Here is an 8,079-nt window from a genome sequence, read left to right on the forward strand (position 1 = left end):
CCAGCAAAAGCTGCAAAGAGTAACAGCTGCAAACGTCCTTCGATAAAGCTCCCCCACTTCTGAAAACCAGTTCTATAAAGGCCTCTCTACACAGACAAATGGCAGGTACTCGCAGACAAACGGGGCACCTGCTGGAGCAGCAGACATTTGGAATCCCCGCCACTTGCTAACAGTAAAGGGCTGTGTGATGGACTGTCAACCACCCACAGCTGTGGGCTGCCCGGAGCTGCCAGTCAGCTAGGGACCTCCAGCACATATTGATAAGTATACGGCACATCACCCTTTTAAGGCAGGAAAAGGAATAGCACATTCATATACAAGTGCATAAGGAAACACTACGTAGCCGAGGGCAATTGCTAGCTCAGTGGTCTCCAACACTGCACAAAACCACGCCTAGAGAATCCCAACACTCAGGAGATGGAGGCAGGAGACAAGAGGACTAGAAGTTCATGATCACCCTCAGTTAACAAGTTCAAAGTCAGCCTGAACAAATGAGACCTTGTTTCAAAAAAATATTTTTTAGTTAATTAATTTTAATTTTTTAGTTAATTCATTTAAAAATAAGAAAACACTGGGAATACAAATGAGAATCTAATGAAAACTATTTTTTAAGATTTACTTATTTATTATGTATACAGTGTTCTGCCTGCATGTACACCTGCACTCCAGAAAAGTGGCACCAGATCGTTAGGAGCTATCATGTGGTTGCTGGGAATTGAACTCAGGACCTCTAGAAGAGCAGTCAGTGTTCTTAACCTCTGAGCCATCTCTCCAGCCCCTAATGAAAACTATTATGTAACCTATTTTGAGATTAAGCCTTATTGTGTAACCCAGGCTAGCCTCAAACACATCCTCCTGCCTCAACCTCTTGAGCACTCACAGGTTTGTACCACCATACTTAGCTTTAGTTATAATTTTTTTTTAATGAACAGGCTATTTCATATTATAGTGCAAAAGATGGAAGCTATATCTATTATTTTTCCTTTAATTTTTTTTCTATTAATGTCCTTTGTTGTTGTAATTCTTTGATGGCATATTTAGTTTTTTATCTTTTTTTTTTTTTTTTTTTTTTTTAGTGTTTTTAGATTCTTGGTCATCTGCCCATCTTTTTGTCTGAGAATTCCCAGGAACCTGATTCTATTCTTTGATGATTATGGGGGTGGGCCCCAAGTTCTGTTCCTTAAGAGTAGTGTAGGAGTTCCTGATCCTTGCTGGAGACAAAGCGTCAATCATCACTGAGAATATTTCATGCCTCTCACACCCCTAGCTTTAGATTGACAGCAAATGCTGTGGTCAGGGATGGTCTTTCTTATCCTCCCAGACTGGCATGGATCTGACTTTTCTTTCTTCCTCTTTCTTCTTTGTGCTTCTTTCAATCAGAGAAGGCTTTTCCATCATTTGTGGGATTCTGGCTAGGAGGGAGGTCAAATGGGGGTGCTTTGTCCTCCATCTGGCTCCAATCTGCATTTTTAGCCAAACAACTAAGTTTGCAAGTTTGAAGCTAACAACATTAGGGCTGAGAGATTTCTTAATGTGAATATATTTCAGTAGAGTTAATGAAAACTTGGAGTGCTTACAAAGTTGGGTATATTACATGTGTGACAAATTATATATAAACCAGATTTCATTTCCTGTTTTTTTTTCTTCTTTTAATCAGCAAAGGAAAAATGGCAAGAAAAACCAAATCTCTTATAAAACAGCTACACATTTTAGGGGATAATGCATATTTCAAACATTTCAACATTTACTGTTAAAATGGGGAAAAGAAAACTTCACCCCCAAAAAGTACCCCCCAAAGTATGAAGTTCCAGACAGATATGAGCTCTCACATGGTACAGCCTCTGCCGCCGGGGACCCATCAGGCCCAGGCTGCCGCTGTTAGCAACCATCACTTCTCTCTTGCCTCTCTCTCATCACTATGGTGATTCTTGTTAAATAAAGTGAGCAGCTCCTGTCACATGCCCCGCCACCTAATTTGCCATCTTTAGCTGTGCCTGTCAGTCTCCACGAAGCACCGCCTTTCTAGTCAGCCAATATCGGATGACTGTCTATGACTGTCTACTGAGCACATAGTTCTAGCCGCCCGAAGATGAGTGGGACAAGATGCCGTCCCCTCAGGAAAAGAGGCCATGGTTTCCGTGGTGACTACCAAGTGGGACCCAAGTTTGTACATCTTTTTAAGGTGACCGAATTAAAAAAAAAAAAATGTTTTACACTTATGTGAGTAAAGTCCCTTTAGAAACTTTTCAGTGGAAGTTGAACATTCTATGATTCAGCAAACATATGTTTTGAATCCGAAATGTCCCCCCACAGGCTCAGGTTTCAAACGCCCAGTTCCCAGCATGTGGCTGTTCCCTAGGTCGTGGAGACTTTCAGAGGCGGGACTCTGAAAGTTACACCTGAGCCTGGTTCTGGCCTACGTCCTCTGCCTTGTTATTGGTGGCATGTAAACAAGCCGGAACAAGCTGTGAGCGGGAACTGTGTCACTCCACTGAGCCTTCCCCCTTGGGACGGACTGGACTGCCTCTTAACTGTGAGTCAAAGAAATCTTTCCTCTATTAGACTGTCAGCTATTCGGATCACGGTGACGAAAAGGAACCCATACAGGTACCATCTGTCCATTACCATAAGCAAACAGAAACATCTCCTTTGTCCTTTCAAGTCCAGTTAAAACCATCTTGTAAGCCGGGCGTGGCGGCGCACGCCTGTGATCCCAGCACTCTGGGAGGCAGAGGCAGGTGGATGTCTATGAGTTAGAGGCCAGCCTGGTCTATAAAGAGTCCAGGACAGTCAAGGTTACACCCTGTCTCAAAAATAAATAAATAAATAAAACAAATAAATACATTAAAAATAAACTATCTTGTAACTGAGAACTGAAGGACACAGGTTGTAGTAGATGAACTTTTTGGCCCCAGGGCTTCACCTGTGTCCACTCTAGCCCATAGCCTCACTGTAGGAGGAAGATATTTCCTGGGCCTTGACCTTGGGCTTGGCCAATGGGATGTCAGCAGATCAGCAGAGGGGACACAAGCAAAACGTTGAGATGTGTTTGTGTGGTCGACGTGCCCGCTTTGGCACCTGAACATCATCCACAAAGGTGCACACCCTTATTTATCCAAGGACAGGGATGACAGACATGTAGAGGGGAGCTACACAGTTGCCATAGCAACCACCCTCAAACTCTGCCTAAGATACAAATGCTTATCATCGGATGCCACCGTGACTTGGGGATGGCATGTTCCACAACATGACTGTGGCATTAACTAACCGATGCTCGGGTGCCGAATGTTCAGGCACCTCTGTGGGGGGTGAGGTGTGAGTCTTGCTGCTAAGATGGCTGCTCTCGCTCAGGTGGACATTCCGCCCTGCAGGTGTCACCCCTTTCCGAGCACAGCCCACCCAGTGACTCCAGTGCTCCAGTACGCTGCTGGCAGGAGAGACTGGGGCAACAGTGCAGACATAGCTGGCGACAGTGCTGCCACCCACTGACCCGGTAACCTTACTCCTGCACGCCCGACCCTCAAGAGAGAAAAGGGGCTGTCTGCGCATGCCCAGTGTGGCTCACACCAGAAGAACGTCTTTCCTAGGCGTCTGTTCTCTAAGGTTTTTACCTGCGTTTTCCCATCCAGTGCTTACAATGCTCAGAGCCCTGTAGGTGTCACAGGGGCCCAGAGAGATGCGGCCAACTTCCCAGAGTCAGAGAGCGCTAGTGACGGACACGTGACCAACCGACCTCTCCTAACCAGAGGCCGACGATTGTAATCTCATTGCCGTCCTGCTTAAACTAGCCAACCAAAGCGTGGGACCCTCTCACGTCTCTTCAAATGCTTCAGGAACAAATTACGGCGTGAGACTATGTGGAATAAAAGTGAGAAACTAGACTGACCTCAATGCGGGATGTGGCAAAACGCGAACATGTTAGTAAAGAAAATAACTGGGAGGGGTGTGGCTCAGCGGATCTGGGTTCGGCCTCCAGCACTGCACAAACCCGGTATGGTAGTGCACATCCGCCATTCAGCGCTTGGGAGAGGAAGTAGGAGCAGGAATTTAAGATCATCCTGGGACTGAGTCTGGGGTATGTGAGGTCCCGTCTCCAAACATGAAAAATAAACATGAAATACCTACAAAATGAAACACGTGCAAACTAAAAACTCCGAGGTGCTGCTACACACCCATGCAAACACTCGCTTGAAAAAGCATGTACCCGCACGGCATGTATCCGCACAGCAGACGCGGCCTTGAGGAGCAGAGGAGAGCAAGATAGCCGTTCATCCTGAGGCCTTCACCGCAGCCACAAAGTGCTTGTGCCACCCTCCCAGACTTCAGAGTGTTCTTCCCTTCCTAAGAAACTGAAGAGATTTGGGTGTTGCATGCATTTCAAAAATAGAAGATGGATAATTATGATTGATTTTTAATATTTCTTCATCAGGATGATATTTAAATGGCTGAGAGTAGGTCTGAAGTGTTCTCATCACCACCAAATGATGAAAAGCAATCGCATGCTGATGGGCTTAACTGTGCCGTGACGAAAACAAATTCAAAACATCGTAGATTATGTGCTATTCTTATTTATCAGCTTCAACTTAGAAATACTTAAAAAATTTTTTGGGAACGGACGACTCAAAACTGTCTGTAACTCCAACTCTAGGGGGAAATCTGATGCCCTCTTCTGGCCTCCCAAGGCAACTGCACTCATGTGCACATTCCCACAACACACATACGTATAATTGAAAACTTTTAAAGTATTTTTAATATTTAATTTTTTTTCTTTTATGTGTGCATCATAGTCTACATACGTTCATCCTACACATGCAGGTGCCCACAGATGCCACAGGGGAGTGTTGCATCCCCAAAGCTGCACTTAGAGGTTGTAAACCATCCAGGGTGGGTGCTGGGAACTCATCCAGGCTCCTCTGGAGAGCAGCGAGTGCTCTTAACCACCGAGTCTTCTCTTCAGTTCCTAGATTGCCGACGTTTTTAAACAAAAATAATGAATGCTTTGCATTTTAGCGATATAATGTGAAATGAACTACATAGTATTAAAAATTAGTGAGAAGCAGAGTGTTAACACAGGCCCTTAACTGCAGCACTGGAGAGGCCAAGATGGAGTGGGTCTCTGTGAGTCTGAGGACAGCCTGAGCTACCTAGCAAGCTCTAGGCCAGCCAGGGCTACACAGGGAAACAGTGTCTCAGAAAAACAAAGAAAAAAAAATTAATTAGTTTGAAGAGCAGCATGGTAACATTTACAGCTCTCTAAAAAAGATTCCTGGCTTAGTGGGTGACAGCTGGATTCTCACATCTGCTTCAGCGTTCAGTCTATTGAATGCCACACATCTTGCAGTCCCTCTGGAAAATTCCACCGCATAGTCAGGGGAGAATGAGAAGTATGTGCTTTTAGGAGGCAAGTGAAATCTTAACATTATTATGAAAATATTTGGGACTATACTTTTAAAACTACCGTATACAGTCTATTGCATAAAAGTAGGCAAATGCCAATTTCTGGATAAGGGACACAGTGCCCCCTAGCGGTACTTTTAGGTTTTGCCATTTTCTAATTAGGGATCACGGTTCTGTTTGTGCCTTACATCTATCTCCAGGCCGTTTATGAGCGACACATGGTGTACGCGTGTGTGAGCACGTGACGCGGTGTGGCCATTAGTCGCATGCGTGCGAAAAGATGTGGTGTGTTGCGAGCGAGGCGTGTGTGCATCTGGCAACGGTATAAATGCATGTGCGCGTGGCACGTGCATTTTTAGCCATACGCGTGTTGTAGGAGTTTCATGCACGTATGCGGTGTGTGAAGCATGCGCTACTTTCTTGCGTGTGCACGTGATGTAGTGCATGCCAGGTAATGCACCTGGCGCTCGTGTCTGAGTATACACGTGGTCTTCTGTGCATGTGCTGTGCGTCTGTCTGTGGGACACCTGCACATGTGCGGTAGGTGTTTAGGACTTGCACATAGTAGAGCTAATTTGTCCTCGTCTTCTGCCTATGTGCCCTCTCCTTTAATCCTTTCCCAAAGCATTCGTTAAACCACCCGGAGACTAGCAGGCCTAACAGGCGGGCCCAAACCTTCAGGAGATAGCCACTCCTCTCCAGCAGTCTCCCTCCATCAACTTCACTGTAGGCCTTGCCTCCATTTCCCACTGATGGCTCTCTCTCTCTCTCAGGTGAAGCACCTGGCTCCAGGGAATAGGTGGCAGATATGGAATTCCAATCTGAGTCTCCTGGCCAGCAAGAAACTTAATGATCTCGTACTAGTCGTTATAAAAGTTAACATGAAATGCTGCTGTCACTGGCATAGTAGCGCTGACTGCAGCATCAAATGTAAAATGTAATTTCATAGCACCGATGTCACCGTGCAAATATTAAAATGTTATTACACTTCTCTAAGGTTAAAAAAAAAATTTCCATGTGTAGGGCAAGGCTGTAGCTCAGCAGTAGGGTACCCGCCTAGCAAGCCTGACACCCTGGGTGTTAATCTCTAGCACCGAAAAACACAAATCAACAGAAAGTGAACAAGAAAGAACATTTCTGAATAAAAACAATACAAGTGTGCTCTCCAACCCTGGGGGGAGGGGGGACTGTCTCTTCTCAGAATCCTTTCCACTGCCTCTGCCTCCCCCGGCTCCCACGAAGAGGAATCCAGGCCGCACCTACAGCCGCCCCTCACCAACCCAAGGTGCTGTCTATCATTGCCATCCTCTCTCCGACATCACCAGCTTTCCGCATTCCTGGACCTTCTGTAGCATAGTAAGATGCTGTTGCCTGCCCTGGATGAGAAGAACAAGAGGAACGCCCTGTCTTGACCCTCCTTCCTCTGCCAGCTACTTGGCTTTTCCTCATCTCTCATTCCTCTCCACATCCCACCGTCTTTCTTAAGCCCACTCCAAGCGGGCTTTTGTTTGCTTAGTTTTGCATGTGGCTCTGGGAAATCACTTTAATCAAGATCTCAAATTGTTTCTGCCTGCCAGTCCTCAGTCACCTCGCCATCTGGTGCTGCTCTTCTTTGTACATAGGGGAGAGGGGTCTCACCTTGCAGCCCAGTCTGGCCTCAGTCCTCCTGCCTCAGCCTCCTAGGCTCTGGGACTGCTGCTGGCTTTCCTGCCCATCTTGATCACTCCCTCTGTGGGTTCTGACATCTCCTAGCCCTCTCCTCCCACCCCTCCCTCAACAGGCCTCTATTCCTCTGTCCACTTTGCCGACCTTCTTTCCCTCCCTGTCCACCTACTTTTCCTTGTTCTCTTGGCTCATCTGTATCTCCTCTCCTTTGCCAGCAAGTGGAAAGGCATCTGGTTCTGCAACTGGTTCTGGACCAGGAGCTGTGAACAAAAGAGGGCAGGTCACTTCCCAACACTCCCTGGCACACGGCTCTCCAGCTGCCTTTTCTGTCTCCAGCTACAGCTATTTGAAAAGATCGTCACCTCAAGATGTGTGACCAAAAACCAAAGCAGCTGGATGGCTGAGTCACTCTGTGAGAGACAGATGGGCTGGGAAGAAGCCCAGAGCTGCAGAAGGCTTCATATGAGCAAGAAACAAATTTGCGGTGCCAGGTGTGGTGGCGCACGTCTGAAATTCCAGCACTTGGCAAGTAGAGGCAGGAGGATTGCAAGTACCAGGGCAGCCTGGGCTACATAGTGAGACCGCCTCCAAAAACTTTCAAGTCTAACCACAGATTAAGGAGCTGTTTGTTACCAAAGCAGAGGCCCATGTCTGTCCTGGCTGATAAAATTATCCTGTCCAGGTTTGTACTTTTTTAATTTGTTGTTGTTTTGTTTTTTGAGACAGGTTTTTTTTTTAATGTATTTATTTATTTTTGTTTGTTTGTTTTTTCGAGACAGGGTTTCTCTGTGAAGCTTTGGCTGTCCTGGACTCGTTTTGTAGACTAGGCTGGCCTCAAACCCACATCAATCCACCTGCCTCTGCCTCCCTGAGGGCTGGGATTACAGGCATGAGCCACCACACCCAGCTCAGGTTTGTACTTTAATTATTGTCTGTACATTCCTAATGTCCAATTTTTGAGATCTTCCTAGAGTCTAGACCAGTGAGCCGTTCTCATCCTTCCTGCAACCCTTTCAT

This window comes from Psammomys obesus, unplaced genomic scaffold (genome assembly GCF_907164565.1).
Source record: "Psammomys obesus unplaced genomic scaffold, mPsaObe1.curated_primary_1811, whole genome shotgun sequence".
Lineage (NCBI taxonomy): Eukaryota > Metazoa > Chordata > Mammalia > Rodentia > Muridae > Psammomys > Psammomys obesus.